Below are 19,636 nucleotides of genomic sequence, written 5' to 3' on the forward strand. Positions count from 1 at the left end.
GATGTGTGACGTTGTTTCAGTGATTACAAAAGCGAGTCAAATTTGCACTATGAGCTCGCTTATCAGTATAACGTTGGAATCCCACCGGCCTGAATGCATGCACTGATTCGGTTGAGGAAAGTGTCATAAAGCCTTCGTCCCCTCTCATGAGGGAAGCTAGCCCACAACTGTTGAAACTAGTCGTTGATATGCCGGATACTGGCGCTGGGATGGTGTTGATGTCTGAGCTGGTACCACATACGTTCTTTCGGGGACAGATGAGGGGACCTTGCTAGCCACTAGAGGGGCTCATTATCACGCAGACCGTTCGTAGAGATACGTGAGATGTGTGGACGAGCGTTATCCTGTTGAAAAATAACACCACAATACTGTCGGATGAGGGCGAGCACCCGAGGATGCAGGGTGTCCGTGGCATACCATTTTACCGTCAGAGTTCCCTCAATCACTTCTAGCTGTGACCTAAGTCATACGCGATGGGTCTCCACACCACGACGCCTCTGCGCCTCTCCAAAGCATTAGAAGAATGTGACCTCCCCCCGGGTTACTGTCATATTTGCCAAATATGGGCATCCGGGGTAGTACAAAACCACGATTCACCGCTAAACAGAAGGTGACACCATTCATCAGCAGTGCATGCTTCCCAGTGATGGCACTACTACAAACGACAGCCGACGCATGGGACGGTAATTTCGTAGCCTGACCGATGCTAGTCTCCGACTGACGCTGCAAGATGACACCGTATGTTGCAGGGAGTTCTGTAGTTGTTCTCGGACGGAAGACGCAGATGTGATCAGTTACGAAGTGGGTGGTGCACAATATGGCATTTCTCCTTTGTGGTGGTCAGGTGAGGTTGACCGAAACCTTGACGATGAGCATGTCTGCCCTCACGTTCCCATGCAGTCCAACTTCGGGCCAGTGTAACATCCGAATGCTCTACAGATATGGATGCTGCGCTATTTGACTAGTCGGCCGAACGGAGACTCGCAATGAGACCCGTTTCAAACTCTCTCAGGTTCTGATTACGCTGTACTACACGAGTACACCGCATCTCCGTATGTTTCACAATGGTCATTCAACATCTGCTGCTGTTCACACCCCTTATGCATGCTAGCAGCCCTATTAACAACATGAGTCGTGCGTGGCTCGTGTTCCCAAAAAAATGGTTCAAATGGCTCTGAGCACTATGGGACTCAACTGCTGTGGTCATTAGTCCCCTAGAACTTAGAACTACTTAAACCTAACTAACCTAAGGACATCACACACATCCATGCCCGAGGAAGGATTCGAACCTGCGACCGTAGCAGTCGCACGGTTCCGGACTGCGCGCCTAGAACCGCGAGACCACCGCGGCCGGCGCTCGTGTTGCCGCCATCATGTATTTTACAGCCTGTTTTTAATGTACTTCCACCTCACTACATTAATTTAAATTACTACTGTCACTGAGTTGCTGCTTTGCCTGACCGTGATCGGCGCTAGCAGCGCGTATCAATATATCCCCTCTCGTACTATCTTTGCTCGACTGCTATTACTTCCCGGTCGTTGTTTGTCGTAAGCCAGTTAGGGTCGCGAGTTCGGGTTCAAAATGGTTCAAATGGTTCTGAGCACTATGCGACTTAACTTCTGAGGTCATCAGTCGCCTAGAATGTAGAACTAATTAAACCTAACTAACCTAAGGACATCACACACATCCACGCACGAGGCAGGATTCGAACCTGCGACCGTAGCGGTCGCCCGGTCCCACACTGTAGCGCCTAGAACCGCACGGCCACTCCGGCCGGCGCGAGTTCGGGTGTGCCAGTCAGTTGGAAGGCGTGTGGAGTGCAGTCCGGACCTGCCAGTCGGGGAGTTGCAGTGCAGCACTAGTGCAGTCGCGTTGGAGCACCTGTGGGGTCTGCGTCGACATGGCTCGCCCGACGATTGCCGCCAGGCGTCACTTGAGCCGGGCCACGGTCTTGGTGGATTGTCGGTCGGTCGTCCTACCAGACGACTCGTTTAGGCTCGCCGATCGTTCATGAGTGGGCTGTGTGTCTGCATCGACTCCCGAATTGTCTTCGTGTGTGTTTAGTGTTAGGTATCATTCAGGTCTTCGTGCAAGTGTTTGTCTGTGTGTGTAGTTGGCGTTACTTCCACTGACGACTATTTTAGATGTTGTCGGCATTCTGAGAGCAGTCGGTCGGTTGCTGCGGACCACGGAATTTATCTCCGCGCGGTGCAGTCGGCTGGGTCCGCTGGCGATCCCTGCGCAGTGTCGGAGCGTGTGTGGAGCTGTCCGGTCGCTACGAGCCTCGTGGCTCACCGACCCAGGACGTCAAAGTTGAGTGGTGGTTTCAGCTACCCAAGCCACGTCCATTCATGTTTTGTGGTTCGTTTCGGTGGTTCGCTGTTGGGGAGGTTTTCCTGTGAGCAACACCGAGTGTTTCTATTGCTGAAATTTAGCCGCCATGCGGTGCAATGAACTATATCGGTTGACTACAATTCGAGTGCATCAGCGGAATTTTCTGCCTTGTGGCCGTTAGTGTTTTGGTTACCTGTCCTGGCCACTGACGTAAATTCAGGCAGTGTTCCTTTTGGGTAAAGGTAACTATATTATCGTATTTCAAATTCAAGTGTATCAGCGGAATTGCCGGCCGAAGTGGCCGTGCGGTTAAAGGCGCTGCAGTCTGGAACCGCAAGACCGCTACGGTCGCAGGTTCGAATCCTGCCTCGGGCATGGATGTTTGTGATGTCCTTAGGTTAGTTAGGTTTAACTAGTTCTAAGTGCTAGGGGACTAATGACCTCAGCAGTTGAGTCCCATAATGCTCAGAGCCATTTGAACCATTTTATCAGCGGAATTTTCTGCCTTGGGGCCATTAGTGATTCAGTTACCTGCCCTGGCCACTAACGTAATTTCAGGCAGCGTTCTTTCCTCACCTCTTGTCACAGTCTAACATGGTGTGTAGTTTTGACAGCTAATACATATTTCATTGTGAGTAGTTACGTTCGTAGCCTTTTGTGTTTGAGTTCTCATGTACCGATTGGTGGCAAGCAAGTCGTTTTGTCGGTCGGTCGGTGGCTGTCCCCTGGTTGGGTTCCGACGGATCAAGTGTAGTTGGGCTCACCACGTGTCTCACCTAAGTGAACGAGGGCAGACCGACCTCATTTTAACTGCATTTTTATCTTGTTGATTTTTAAAGTTTCTTGTTTGGAGGCCTTCAGCGGTGAAAGACTTGCGTTTTGAAATTCGTAGTTCTAAAGGTTAGGCGATGTGCCGTTTTGGTTTAGAGGTGTTATTAAATTACAATAAATTACAACCTTATTTGGTCCTTTCCACAATCCTAATCACCTGTTCTGCCCAGAGGGTTTAGCGGGCGTTTCACAACATTAAACTCGGACACTCTGGTAGCCGTTCTGCCTATCACGGAGAATTGCAGTTCTAATCATTTACGTTCACGTCGATGGTGTATACATGTACAGAGTTACATTGCCGTCCAATCATGTCGCGTGGGTGCTTCACATTCTTGTCAGGCAGTGTATGTAAATGACCTAATGGATGACACTCCGTGACGCTGTTGATAGATTATGCTGCTATATGCAGATAAGTCGCAGAACTAGGAAATTGTAGCGAAATGGAGCCAGACCTGCAGAGGATCTGCAGGCCGGAGTGGCCGAGCGGTTCTAGGCGCTACAGTCTGAAACCACGCGACCGCTACGGTCGCAGGTTCGAATCCTGCTTCGGGCATGGATGTGTGTGATGTCCTTAGGTTAGTTAGGTTTAAGTAGTTCCAAGTTCTAGGGGACTGATGACCTCAGAAGTGAATTCCCATAGTGCTCACAGCCATTTGAACCATTTTGCAGAGGATCTACGCTTCGTGTTGGGATTGGTAGTTAACGCTCGACATATACAAATATAACGTTTTGTGTGTAAACAGGCATAGTTTATTTCCTATGGTAAGACGCTTGCCGATGAACCAGTAGAAGCGATCAGATCCATTAAATATGCGTGCAGCTACGGAGGAGGTACCTTATGAAACTGTCTTTCGACCTCTACTTGAGTACTGCTCCACAGGTGAAGACCCTTACCGGGCGGAGAGTGATAGACAAGACAGAGAAGATTAAAAGAAGATCCGGACTTCTCCTCACGAACTCGTTTAGTAAGAGCGAAATCCTCATGGAGTTGCTCATCCAAATCTCGTGGCGGACGGTACAGAGAGGTGCTGTGCGTACGTTTCTAGAAGAGTCAACCAATATATTGTTTCAACCTAAATATATAGAAAGACAATAAAGCAAAAGTGGGAGACGAAATGCACTGCGTGAAGGCTAGCGGAGTATAAGTGTAGATCAGTAAAGGCACATTTTTTTCTGTTTTCTTATTGCTGTGATTATGATTACGTTCTGGGCTGTAGTGTAGTTATCTATACATCTATCTACATCCATACTCCGCAAGCCACCTGACGGTGTGTGGCGGAGGGTACCTTCAGTACCTCTATCGGTTCTCCCTTCTATTCCAGTCTCGTATTGTTCGTGGAAAGAAACATTGTCGGTATGCCTCTGTGTAGGCTCTAATCTCTCTGACTGTATCCTCATGGTCTCTTCGCGAGATATACGTAGGAGGGAGCAATATACTGCTTGACTCCTCGGTGAAGGTATGTCCTCGAAACTTCAACAAAAGCCCGTACCGAGCTACTGAGTGTCTCTCTTGCAGAGTCTTCCACTGGAGTTTATCTATCATCTCCGTAACGCTTTCGCGATTACCAAATGATGCTGTAACGAAGCGCGCTGCTCTCATTTGGATCTTCTCTATCTCTTCTATCAACCCTATCTGGTACGGGTCCCACACCGGTGAGCAGTATTCAAGCATTGCAGTTACATTCAGCGAGACGGCACAGTGTGTAAAATACTGGACTCACACTGGACACCGGAAAGGTCTAAAGATCCGTCGTAGCATCACGATTTAGATTTTCCGCGTTTCATTAAAACTTTAGAACTACTGCCGCGATGAGAACTTTGAAACGTCCCCCGCCAATTTTCATTCCTTCATCAGGCTATCCCAACTTGTACTACGAATACCTCAACATTGACGGTACACTAAACTTTAAATCTTCTGCGCTTCCTTCCTATGCATTCCTCTTACTTTGATTACAGTTTTGGTAGGTTATTAGACATTTATTTGCAACTGAGCAGAGCTCGGCGTTTGCTCCAGCCGCAGCGCGCGCCGCCGGTGGCTGACCTGCCGAGCTGCGGCGACGTGGCGACTCGCAGCGGCGAGCAGGCAGCGCGGTGCAGCGGCCAGTGCTGCCTCTGGTGCTGCGGCCCGCAGTACGACGTCTGCTCGCAGAGCGCGCACGCCTCCTGCGCCGGCCCGCCGCACACCGCGCACGCGCTCCTCTCCTCGCCGCCCTCTTCCTGCACGCACAACAGTCACCCTTTACTACGCGAAACTTATTCTCCACAAATCAGGAGATCTGCGATCTGCAATGATGTCAGTGTTACGGAGTTTAGTTGTGTGCAATACAGCAGAATACCTTATGGAATACAATATAGTACTACTAATTCCAATCCCAAGGAAAGCAGGTGTTGACAGATGTGAAAAATTACCGAACTATCAGTTTAATAAGTCACAGCTGCAAAATACTAACACGAATTCTTTACAGACGAATGGAAAAACTGATAGAAGCCGACCTCGGGGAAAATCAATTTGGATTCCGTAGAAATGTTGGAACACGTGAGGCAATACTGACCCTACGACTTATCTTAGAAGAAAGATTAAGGAAAGGCAAACCTACGTTTCTAGCATTTGTAGACTTAGAGAAACCTTTTGACAATGTTGATTGGAATACTCTCTTTCAAATTCTGAAGGTGGGAGGGGTAAAATACAGGGAGCGAAAGGCTATTTACAATTTGTACAGAAACCAAATGGCAGTTATAAGAGTCGAGGGGTATGAAAGGGAAGCAGTGGTTGGGAAGGGAGTGAGACAGGGTTGTAGCCTATCCCCGATGTTATTCAATCTGTGTATTGAGCAAGCAATAAAGGAAACAAAAGAAAAGTTTGGAGTAGGTATTAAAATCCACGGGGAAGAAATAAAAACTTTGAGGTTCGCCGATGACATTGTAATTCTGTCAGAGACAGTAAAGGACATGGAAGAGCAGTTGAATGGAATGGACAGTGTCTTGAAAGGAGGGTATAAAATACACTCCTGGAAATGGAAAAAAGAACACATTGACACCGGTGTGTCAGACCCACCATACTTGCTCCGGACACTGCGAGAGGGCTGTACAAGCAATGATCACACGCACGGCACAGCGGACACACCAGGAACCGCGGTGTTGGCCGTCGAATGGCGCTAGCTGCGCAGCATTTGTGCACCGCCGCCGTCAGTGTCAGCCAGTTTGCCGTGGCATACGGAGCTCCATCGCAGTCTTTAACACTGGTAGCATGCCGCGACAGCGTGGACGTGAACCGTATGTGCAGTTGACGGACTTTGAGCGAGGGCGTATAGTGGGCATCCGGGAGGCCGGGTGGACGTACCGCCGAATTGCTCAACACGTGGGGCGTGAGGTCTCCACAGTACATCGATGTTGTCGCCAGTGGTCGGCGGAAGGTGCACGTGCCCGTCGACCTGGGACCGGACCGCAGCGACGCACGGATGCACGCCAAGACCGTAGGATCCTACGCAGTGCCGTAGGGGACCGCACCGCCACTTCCCAGCTAATTAGGGACACTGTTGCTCCTGGGGTATCGGCGAGGACCATTCGCAACCGTCTCCATGAAGCTGGGCTACGGTCCCGCACACCGTTAGGCCGTCTTCCGCTCACGCCCCAACATCGTGCAGCCCGCCTCCAGTGGTGTCGCGACAGGCGTGAATGGAGGGACGAATGGAGACGTGTCGTCTTCAGCGATGAGAGTCGCTTCTGCCTTGGTGCCAATGATGGTCGTATGCGTGTTTGGCGCCGTGCAGGTGAGCGCCACAATCAGGACTGCATACGACCGAGGCACACAGGGCCAACACCCGGCATCATGGTGTGGGGAGCGATCTCCTACACTGGCCGTACACCACTGGTGATCGTCGAGGGGACACTGAATAGTGCACGGTACATCCAAACCGTCATCGAACCCATCGTTCTACCATTCCTAGACCGGCAAGGGAACTTGCTGTTCCAACAGGACAATGCACGTCCGCATGTATCCCGTGCCACCCAACGTGCTCTAGAAGGTGTAAGTCAACTACCCTGGCCAGTAAGATCTCCGGATCTGTCCCCCATTGAGCATGTTTGGGACTGGATGAAGCGTCGTCTCACGCGGTCTGCACGTCCATCACGAGCGCTGGTCCAACTGAGGCGCCAGGTGGAAATGGCATGGCAAGCCGTTCCACAGGACTACATCCAGCATCTCTACGATCGTCTCCATGGGAGAATAGCAGCCTGCATTGCTGCGAAAGGTGGATATACACTGTACTAGTGCCGACATTGTGCATGCTCTATTGCCTGTGTCTAAGTGCCTGTGGTTCTGTCAGTGTGATCATGTGATGTATCTGACCCCAGGAATGTGTCAATAAAGTTTCCCCTTCCTGGAACAATGAATTCACGGTGTTCTTATTTCAATTTCCAGGAGTGTATTTGTATGGAGTGTAGCCATGTATGGAAGCGAAACGTGGACGATAAATAGTTCAGACAAGAACAGAATAGAAGCTTTCGAAATGTGGTGCTACAGAAGAATGCTGAAGATTAGATGGGTAGATCATATAACATGAGGAGGTATTGAATAGAATTGGGGAGAAGAGGAGTTTGTGGCACAACTTGACTAGAAGAAGGGACCGGTTGGTAGGACATGTTCTGAGACATCGAGGGATCACCAATTTAGTATTGGAGGTCAGCGTGGAGGGTAAAAATCATACCAGGAGACCAACAGATGAATACACTAAGCAGATTCAGAAGGATGTAGGCTGCAGTAGGTACTGGGAGATGAAGAAGCTTGCACAGGATAGAGTAGCATGGAGAGCTGCATCAAACCAGTCTCAGGACTGAAGACCACAACAACAACAACAATAACAACAACTATTGCGCTAATAAGTAATGCACTGTTACCAACAACGTTAGGTTCGGCGCCATATGAGGTGCGACAGTAAACTAATGAGACTGATGTGAAAAAAAAGTTGCGTATCGTTTTAGTCAAGTTTAGTGTTGTCTCCTTCTGACTGCGTACACTTTTTCCAGCGCTTCTGCCATTGCTGGTAACATTTCTAGAACTCGTCTTCTGTAATATGCTCCAAGACCCGCGTCACAGCTTTTTTGGACATCTTGTATTGTTTGAAAATGGTGTCCCTTGACCGTCGTAGCCGAGCGGTTCTAGGCGCTTCAGTCTGGAACCGCGCTGCTGTTACGGTCGCAGGTTCGAATCCTGCCTCGGGTATGGATGTGTGTGATGTCCGTAGGTTAGTTAGGTTTAAGTAGTTCTATGTCTAGGGGACTGATGACCTCAGATGTCCCATAGTGCTCAGAGCCATTTAAACCATTAGACCGCCGTTTTGACTCTTGCAAATAGAAAACAGGCGCACGGAGCGATGTCTGGTGAATAAGGTGGATGTGGTAGTATCGAAATTTGTTTTGAGGTTAAAAATTGCTGTACTGACAGAGCAGTATGGGATGGCGCATTATCGTATGCAGAATCCAATTATTAGCAATGTTGGCACAGACACGAAGAACTCTTTTACGAAGTCTTTCTAAACATTGTTTGTAGTAATATTGGTTACCTGTTTGTCCAGGAGGCACCCACTCTCTATAAACAATTCCCTTGGAATCAAAGAAACACAAAAGCATGCATTGCACTTTTGACTTTGACATGCGAACTGTTTTTGGTCTGGGTGATCCCTTTGAGCACCATCGCGAACTTCGGCGTTTTGTCTCTGGACCGTACTGAAAACTTTCATCACCAGTGATAACATGGCTCAATTCTGGATTGATTTCCGTTTGCTCTAACAGATCGGCTGCCACATTTTCCCGTGTTTCTCGCTGTTGTGGTGTGAGATTTTTGGGGACTATTTTTGCACAAATCTTTCTCATACCAAGGTCTTCAGTTAGTGTTAGACGAACCGTTTCTCGATTGATGTTCAGTTCTTCTGCAATCATTTTCACGGATAATCTTCCATCAGATCGTACGAGTTCATGCACCCTGGCCAAGTTGACTTCCGTCTGTGAGGTTGATGGTCGTCCACTGCTGTCTTCATCTTCAACATTCGTTCTGCCTTCACTAACCATTTTCTGCCAAGGAAAAACTTGAGCTCTTGACATAACCTCCTCTCTAAAAGCCTTCTGAAGCTTACCGTAAGTTGTCGTCGCGTTTTCACGCAATTTAAAGCAAAAAGAAATGGCATAAGGTTGCGCAGTATTATGCGGTTCCATTTCCGTGACGAGAGACACAAACACGTGTTAACTTATAACAGCATAACTCACGACTGAGCACTTGCATCGATGTGCAACTAGGACTAGAAGCAGCTTATAGACCAAGGACAAAGATACTGTCCCTACGCAAGCCAGCAGGTTGCCACATCTTGCAAAGAAAATCAGTCTCATTACTTTATTGGTGCACCTCACAGAAGCAGTTCCCCAACAAAAATTTGTTTCTTTTTTTGACTTTCACTTAATCCCCTGCAACACATTTAATATGCCTTGCTAGATTATTGAATATGTATAGGAGTTGGGCAAAAGTATGGAAACATCGCGAGAAATGCTTGCTTGAACGTACGTACAACTGATAGCCAAGCCCATAGGTTGCCCCGTTGTATCAGATCACTAGAGATCGGATTATATGCATTTGCATGTTGCATATGCATTTGCATATTTGGCCCCTTGTCACCGATTATTGCGTATTATAACTAAAAATTAATGACGATGCATATTTTCGCTCTATGTTTACAATATTTAAAAAAAAAATAGACGGGTGATCTCTAGCTCGATTTAGTTTTCATGTCTCACATATAGACCGCGACCTAGGACTGCCTACAGTCGCTAACCGAGAGGCCACTGCCTAGCGAAATCATTACAGATGAGGGACAGGAACAGGCAGACAGAGTCAATGATGATCATCCGCCCCCCCTCCTCCTCCCCTGTTAATCCCACCCTTTGTCATACCGTACACGTCGGCACGTCCATTATTTCAGTTTAGTTTTCTATTTACTTGTCCACTGCTGAACCAGTTTACGACGTGTAGTGCGCCATGCCGCCCATAAAAGAAACGTCGTGTCGTGGATAGCTGACCATCCTGGAACGTTTACATATGACGGAATTGTTTTACATTGCAGAGTTTGCGAGAAAAACGTTTCGTCCAACAAAAAAAAGTTCAAATAGACCAGCATGTCAAGACAACCTCTCATATCGCAGGAATGCAGAAGAAAGGACTACGACAACAACTTCTGACAACAGCAAGTTGCAGTAGCAGGTCTTTGTCCAAAGGTAACCAAAAAAGTTGATTTAAGTGGATCTATGTGAAGCATTCATTGCAAGCAATATTCCTCTTCACAAACCTACGAACCCTATTCTCAAAGGCTTCCTACTCAAATACTGCATAAATCAAAATGTACGAGACGAATCAACATTGCGTAAAAATTACGTACCGACAATTTACGTAAATGTTCTGGAAGAAATATGCAATGAACTCAAGGTCAGCATTATCTGGATTTCAGTTACGAAACTACAGACACTTGTGGCCATTATATTGCAAATTTAATTGTTGGTGCTTTAAAAGAAGAGCCTTCTTCTTCCTATTTAGCGGACTGCAAAGATCTTGAAAAAGTAAATCATTCTAAGATCACCAGAGTTGTAAATGAGAGTATTAAAAAAATATTTGTAGAATATTCTGCAGATGAATAGGTGTTTGTGTTTATTTCAGATGCTGCTCCCTATATGATCAAAGCAAGGAAAGCACTCAGAGTATTTTATCCTAATTTGATTCATGGGACGTGATTTGCACAGGGAGTAAAGAAAAGCTCGAGAACATTTTAAACAATAACCCAGTTTTATTAATGGTACAGTTGAACTTTTACCAGAAACAATAAGTGCTAACATAGCACCAAAATTCAAATACTGCACAGTTACCACAGTTGATGTAGAACGGTCCTTTTCTGCTTATAAAAATGTTTTGAGTGATCGAAGACACAATTTTACTACCGAACGTTTGGTCGTTTTTGTTTGCAATAGTAGAAAAATATAAAATAAATTGTAAATGATGCTTTGGTCCAATAGTATTAATTAAAAGTTTATGCTGCTTAAAAAATTCATGATTGTATGTTGTTTTTCAAATAAAATATTACGGAGTTTTTGATCGTGCCCCTCTGCTTGCGATATATCTCAGAGTTAGTCCTGTACATATCAATTGTTTCGCTGCGACTCACTGGCATCGCGTCCCCTTGTTAACGACAACAATTACAAAGAAGGAACAATTCTTGAAACACGGTATGCGTCCCCGTTTTGAGATTTTTTAGAAAATAATCCCAGAAAGGCCCCCTTCCTGACTTCTGCCAGAAAGTATTCAGAAAATAATATCAGCGCTCTAAATGTACCTACTTTTCGCGTGGCCGGCGCTCTTCTACGTAACTAACATGCACAGGTTTGACCTTGAGATGTAATGCACGCAGTAACTACCTGCTTTTTATTATTTGATCTTGCATATTTCGACACTCTTCATGCATTTTTAAGCATTTTCTTGCATATTTTAATGTTTGTGATGCATATATCCGGTCTCTACTGTCCGCACCCGGTAGCATAGGGGTCAGCGCGACAGAATCTTAATCCTAAGGACCCAGGTTCGATTCTCGGCTGGGTCGGAGTTTATCTCCGCTCAGGGACTGGGTGTTGTGTTGTCCTAATCATCATCATTGCATCCCCATCGACGCGCAAGTCGCCGGGGTGGCGTCAAATCGAAAGGCTTGCACCCGGCGAATGGTCTACCCTCACGAGAGGCCCTAGTCACACGACATTTTTTATTTTTATCCGGTCTCTACTGATTACGAATGGCACCTGTGCAACGTCGTCAATGCGTTGCAAGTATCAGTCGTGCTCAGAACAGTGTTCTGCGTAGTTGTGAGTACATTGTGTGGGAGCTTAGCGAATTCGAGCTTGGGCAGATTCTTGGTGCTCGTGTGGTGTGTGCTTCCGTAACCTAGGGAGCCGAAGAGTTTGGCGTTTCAACAGACACCCTATCGAAGATCTATGCCGTATACTTGGAAAGAGGTAAACATCATTCTCTAAGTCATAACGCGGACGGAAGTGTGTATTGAGTTATAGTGACAGACAGTCATTGATGGGGATTGTGACGGAAAATAAGATGGTGACAGCTGTAAAGTCACTGCAGAACTGATTGTTGCACTCGCGAACCCTATCAGTATCAGAGTACAACGAAGGGAGCTCCATGAGCAGCAAGTTGTAGGATGAACTGGAATTCCAAAACCATTCACCAGTGATGCAAATGCTCGTTAACAGGAAAACGTGGTGGCGAAGCCATAAACCCTGGACTATGGAGCAATGGAAGAAAGTGATTTGAACAGATGAGTCGTGCCTCACACTATTTCCAACCTCTGGTCGAGTTTACATCCCAAGAGTGAAGCATTGCCGTGGATCGGTGACGATATGGCAGCCTTATTGTGGTATAATATGGCCGTCATGACTACTCTGCAAGGTCGCTTTACTGCCAAGGGTAATGTGACAATTGTAGCTGATAAGACTCTTTCCGTGCTACAACGTCTGTTCCCTGGTGGTTATATTGCGTCCAAAGACGATAGGGACCTCGTCTTCCAGGACTGGTTTTGTGAGCACGAGAATGAAATGTGACATCTGACCTGGCCACTAGAGTCACGAGACCTCAACATTAGTTTGTGGTCTGCTTAGGAGAGAAGGGTGCGTCATCGCTACCCATCTCCATCATCGTTAACTAAACTTGCCACTATTTCGCAGGAGGTATGGCGTACGTTTCCCTTGAAAACCATAGAGGACCTGTGTTTATTCGTTCCGAGACGACGAATGTCGTACACCGTGCTGGGCGTGGTAACGTTTTCTGTTTTTTGTGTCCCGTATTTTCGCCCGTTCCCAGTATGTATTCATGCAGAGTCCCTCGCTGTTCTAATGTAGAGCTCGTGAAGTCTTTGTAGAAGTTACTGTCAATAAATAGCACAAAATCGTAATACGAGTCGATGACCATAGAAGCACCAACTAACACATTGTTCCATCTTGATCGCTTTTTATTTTTACTGACTACACAACTTCAATGCACTGCGGCCTCAGGCATCACCATTTCAACAATATTTTTTTCTATATGAAAAATGTATGTTTTTCTTAAAAGTGCTCCGCTTATTTCTTTCTTATCTGGCAGATTTCTGGTGATGGCTTAAGCTGATATGCGATAACGGTGTGTAATCGAACAAGATGGAACATGACATTGATTATTGTTGGTTTTGTAAGGGGAATGCGTGACCTAGAACGCTCGGAACAGCACGAAAATATGATAAATATAAATCGCTCATCTCAGAAACATTAGTATAACCCATTCCCATCCATACTGTGCGTCTTACAACGACATGCCTTTGAATGGTCCCCTGTTCAAGCTCTAAGAGAGAGAAACTTTGGTACTGCAAAGTAACAAAATGTCGTTGCAACAGGACACGTTTTCAAATGACGTCAAGTATTGCTGTATTTCTCTCCGGCTAAAATAATTACGCTATCTGAATAACAAACTTGTTCTACGTTCTGATTGTGTTGCACAGCTATTCACTGTTCAAAGAGCAAGTGTAGAATATCAATGAAGTGGTCAAAGCAAAGTGGAACGGAACAATATACACATCTGACTACAGCCGCTTTTTCACATTCAGCGTCACTTTTGCATCCAAACTGTCCAATATCAAACGCCACATTAATTACGCGATGTGTCATACCATTCTTTTTCGGATGAGCTATTTATATTCTAAGCACATTTTCGTACGGGTCTGAGCGTTCGAGGTCACCCTCTTGCCTTGTTAGTATTTTTATTCTTGCTGTGCACTTCCTTGTTTTATTTGTTAAAAGAGAAATATCGACAGTGACAGACGACACTAATGGACATCCGCTTCATAGTGGGCACCGCAGCCATAAATTTGTTGACTGAAGGCGTCATTTTTTCACTCAGTCTGTAGCACTGCACGGCTACTTCCCGCCTTTCGTGTAGCGACCGTTTGTAAACTGTCGCGAACGATCGTACAAGGTGCAGTCAAATGAAAACGAGACAGATGGAAAAAATAAAGCAAACCATCTATTATTTCAAAAGTAATCGGCGTAACTGTTAATGCTCTTATCCCATTGTGTCAATGCCTTCGTGGAAAAATATTTGAGATTGCCGACGTAACGATGATTGTATCCAGGAGTGCACCTCTTCTTCCGAAGGAAATCGACATCCACGAATGTCTTTCTTGAGGGCTCCACAAATATAGAAATCGTGTAGAAAGGGATCGGGCTGTGTGGAAGATGTTTAAAAAAGGCATCCCAACGAAACTTCTGCGGCATAATCAAAGCGAACAACAATGGTGACATGAGGACGGACCCAAGCAAGCGGGAACGGAGGGCTTTAACATAAGTTGTGCTTTTCGTTTAACGATTACATTAAATAATCATTACCTGCACTATGATAATAATATTATTATTAGAACTTAAATACTTGGTGACCAGTCTCTGAAAGGCTATTAAAATATATTTAATTATAAATGACCTTAATTTCTTTATTTCCGCTGCAGAAGATCACGAAGGAAGATTGGATACTCAATCGAGAAGCAGATAATGAACCTCAGTAATAACGTTATTGAATGAGACGACGAACGTGTACTCAGAGAAACAGAAAACGACGAGAGTTTGAACAATTAAAGATAGAAAAAGGAGAACAAAAAGAATTTCAAACTGATTTGGTAAATGAATCCTGCATTCAGATGTAAATTGCCTATATGCATGCAGCTATTCAAAAAGACATACTTTCAGTTTTAGCTTATGTTAGTGAAGCATGGACGTAAAACATTCTAAAACTGAGAACACCAAAATGTCGTTAAAAAAGGAGTTGTAAGTATCGATAAGGAGAAGGAGACGGGTAAATGGTAAGCCAGACAAGAATGGTATCATTGCGCCAGAGAAACTGACGAAATTTGGTCCAAGAAAAATATTTTGTTGGGTTTCTTGTGATAAGAAACGACCTGGATGGCGACATAATGAAAGATGGCAAGTAGCAGACGAGTATTACATGAAGGCAAGGCATTGCGTGAGGGTAATAATAGGTGGCCTGGAACAGGTTTTCATTTTGTATTGGAATAAATGCCTGACGATGAACGAATATAGTGAACTTAGGCGTCTAACCCACTCTAATGCTCCCTTACCACGGCCACATATGCTCTACCATCACACACCATTGTTAGTGTTCAGAGTAACGGCCGTCTACTGCACATACAACAGATGTACTAGACAAGAAGGATAATACTGATATGTTTCCATAACAATCTGGAGTGGTGCTTCCAGCGTCTGTTGATGGATGCGACTTGACGTGATAGAGAATACGCACAAAAATGAAGGTGATCCCGTTCATGAACAATTCAGTTAAGATCCGGAGAGTTTGCGAATATTAAAGCCTCAGTAGTGCTCCTCCAACAATCGAGGAGGGTGTATCATGTCGTTGATAGGTCATCTCCTTCCCAAGGAAAATAATCAACACGGAAGTATGCGCGTTATATACAAGGGAGAACGCTTAACACGGGTGAACGTCACTATCGAGAAATCTGTGGGGATGCCTTCCACATAGATTAATAATATTCCTAGAAAATATCAAGAAAACACTCGTCCAGCAATAAAGTTAATTGTTCCCCACTCCCCTCCACCTCCTTCGCCGTACCTATTATTTCTTCGTTAGTAGTTGCAAAGTGTTTGTTCTCACGTGTTTTTGCGTCGGACACACTGAGGTTCATCTGTCTTGTAAACGAGAAAAAATGATAATTTTGAGATAGGCCTACACTGCACTTTGCCAATCATCAATAACCCAGTTTGGACACTGTCAAGCAAAATAAAATACGAGAATCTTCGAGTGGGTGAATTTACAAACAAAAGTCATGTCACCGAATAGCAGCTTTGGAATTACAGCTGCGTAGTTTATGTACTGCTTAAGGTCCACTCTGTCAGTGTTCTTGGCTCCCTTTGCTATTGTGTAGACAAATTTAAACTCGTAAACAGAAAGGCGAAGCATTTGATTGTCGTCCAGTTTTTGTGTTTACAATCACCCGACACGGTTCCGCCCACGTGCTGTTATATTTATGCATCACTTTCCTATACGCTGGCACCATCTAGTGGCACCTGGGAGTATCTAAGTTACGACATACCAAAGTTTGGGTTGCAGCCCATGAATGTGGACACACACACACAGACTCGAGCGGTTCGTCCGACTTGTAAAGGGATATTAATGCCGAATGGGAGAGACTTTTGATAGCTGACAGCCCTCTACGACAACTGTTCTCCACGCAGACCACATGAAAACAATTGTCAAAATGACTAATCTCTAAAAACCTGACGCGTGTAGCAATTTGTGGAGTTATGCAATGGAATGATTACAGAGGCAGAATTGTAGGTGAAGCAGATAACAGACTTTTATTAAATGGTAGGCAGAGATGGGTAAATTATTTATTAAAAATGTTTAAATTCAAAATGCAAATATTTGGTTATTTGTTCTACGAGGCGTGATTTTTAAGTAAGTACCGTTTTGAAATTAAAAGAAGAAGTGCTAAGATAACTCGATAATTTTATTTTTACATGAAAGCCTGTACCTTAATCTACTTTTCTACATAATTTCCATCAATATTGAGGCACTTGTTATAACGTTGTACCAGTTTTTGAATAACCTCCTCATAGAAGTCTGCCACCTGACTTGTTAACCACTGCATCACCAGTGTTTTGACTTCGTCATCGTCTTGAAGACGCTGACCGCCGAGGTGTTTCTTCAAGTGCAGGAACAGATAGTAGTCACTGGGCGCAAGATCGGGGCTGTGCGGAGGATGATCTAGAGTTTCCCATCGAAAAGATGTGATAAGATCTTTGGCCTGACTCGCCACATGCGGACGGGCGTTGTCTTGCAGCAAAACGATGCCCTTGCTCAACTTCCACGGACTGTTGCTTTGATTCTGGTGTGACGTTGGCCACCCATGTTTCATCGCCCGTAACAATTTGGCTTAAGAAATCATCACCGTCGTTGTGGTACCGCTCAAGGGAAGTCAATGCACTGTCTAAACGTTTGGTTTTGTGTATATCCGTCAACATTTTCGGTACCCAACGTGCGCACAATTTTCGGTAATTCAAGTGCTCAGTCACAATGCCATACAAAACAGTACGAGAAACATTAGGAAAGTCATCTCGCAAGGAGGACATCGTAAAGCGTCTGTTTTCTCTCACCTTATTGTCCACTTCCTGCACCAGACTTTTCTTAACGACCGAGGGACGCCCACTCCGTTGTTCATCATAGACATTTGTGCGGCCATCTTTAAATGTTCACACTCACTTACTTACCATTCCATTCTTCGTGAACTGCACAGATCTCACGATGAATATCGATCGGTTTTAGGACTTTAGCACTAAGAAATCTTATAAGAGCCCTTAATTCACAGTCGGCGGGACTCAAGATCATCGGAGGTATCTTAAACACTCGGTACACAACGCAAACAAGGAAGAATCAGACTGTAATGGCGTCAGTGCGTAGATTAAGGTACAGGCTTTCATGTAAAAATAAAAGTATTGAGATATCTTAGCACGTCTTTTTTAATTTCAAAACGGTATTTACTTAAAAAACACGCCTCGTACTTCGGATGTAATTACAAAATGGTTTTAGATAAAAGTATTTAAATACAAAATGCAAATTGCGTAATTTCAAAGTACCTTTTTTCAAATAAAATACCTGTAGTTGGTAAACATTTTACACGCCATTTATTTCGCTGACTTTAACAACAATAATTGTTCAAATCTTTCATCTTTCGTGTTCCACCTATGTGGCCTCATCATCATTCCACCAAAGGAAAATATATTCAGTAGGAGCAGAACATGGTAAACAAGTATTATGTCTCAGGAAAAATTTTTCTACAGTTGAATATCTGTTCAAGGATTCTAAACTACTGTCAATATCTTTTAAATATTGTAGTGTTTCTGGGTCTGTTGCAGTATGGGTACTATCACTGACTACAGCAGAATCAGGGTCCTCAACAAACATATAATAAGATTCAACCTTTCCTTTTTTCATCAGAATGTTGCAACTTCTTCATGACTTCTTCTTCTTCTTCTTCTTTCATCTTCCGCACTTATGACGTAACTGTTCATTAAAGTATTCCCTTATACCTTTCGGCACCCATTCACTTTGAAAAAAGGATAAGATGCGGATGCTAATTGCTACCTTTGCCTTTGGCTCCCCTAATTTATAGATTGCCTCAAAACGCCTGTTAAGACCTTCTATCAGAACACCACAGTGCTTAGGATTGTTCATTTGCAAGCTGCTTAGACTTCTTTGCACTCTCAGTTAATTCCGGCAAAAGACATCCATAGTAGGTATCTTTGTCCCCTTCTAAACTACTGATGCCGTCACTAGTAGGTTTTGAATAGCTTATGTACTCATTAAAACTGTAGTTCAGTTTCTTTAAAATCTGCTGATCCCAGTTCCATCAAAGTTTCATTTGCAGAATCTTTGACTGTGAGTGGATCTTGAATAGAATTGTAGTACAAATTCCATTATGCTGGACATGGATATGATGGGGATTTTCCAGTTGATTCTAAATAGGTTTCACAAGCTTTAGGAGACACTGAACACAGATTCCAAAATGCTTGATTTTTTAACATGGCTGCATGATAAAATTTTATGTATGAATTACTTTGGGATCCGGCCTTATCCATATTCTCTATGCTGTCAAATGAAGTGTGTGTGTGGCGCACCTTTCATGATTGGGCAGCTACAACTCTTCAGAACCGTCAGATGTCGCCGGAAATTCTCTTAGGCTCAACACAGCATCATCGTCATCATCATCATCATCATCAACAACAACAACATTATCATGCACAGCTTAAATGTTTGGAATATGAGCTGAATCTCTTTCACTTGTTCCTGTATCCGAAACTTTTTCGTATATTTTAAAAGCTTTGACCCATTGTCAGTAATAGTTTTCACGATTTTTGTCAGCCTTACATCAAGTTCGGAACGAGTGTCCACAAACTGTCCAGCTATTTTATTTTAACTGTGTGTTTACTTGAACCTCCTGCAAGCCAGAGGTAAACCTTTTCGTTCAGATGTTTCACAATCAGTCGAAGGGGGCGTTATACCCGCATAGCTTCTCTTAGTGATGATCGAGTACCAGCGGTATATACAATATTGACCTTTCTGAAAGCTCCATTTGCTTCCTCTTCATATTCTATGTATTGCTCTGCAGTTTTTTATTATATTTTCCGGCACATAATTTTAGTGGGACGCTGTGCACCTTCAATTAATGCCATAAACGATTTATTGAAATCTTTGTCTGCACTGACATCGTTAGTACAACAGTAGTATCGAAATTATCGCTGGCCGATAAAAACTATCGATATTAATCTTACAGACGATATGAAAAAGAAGTTTTTCAACTACTGTGTAGATATAGACACTGTTTA

Source organism: Schistocerca piceifrons, chromosome 2 (assembly GCF_021461385.2).
Source record: "Schistocerca piceifrons isolate TAMUIC-IGC-003096 chromosome 2, iqSchPice1.1, whole genome shotgun sequence".
NCBI lineage: Eukaryota > Metazoa > Arthropoda > Insecta > Orthoptera > Acrididae > Schistocerca > Schistocerca piceifrons.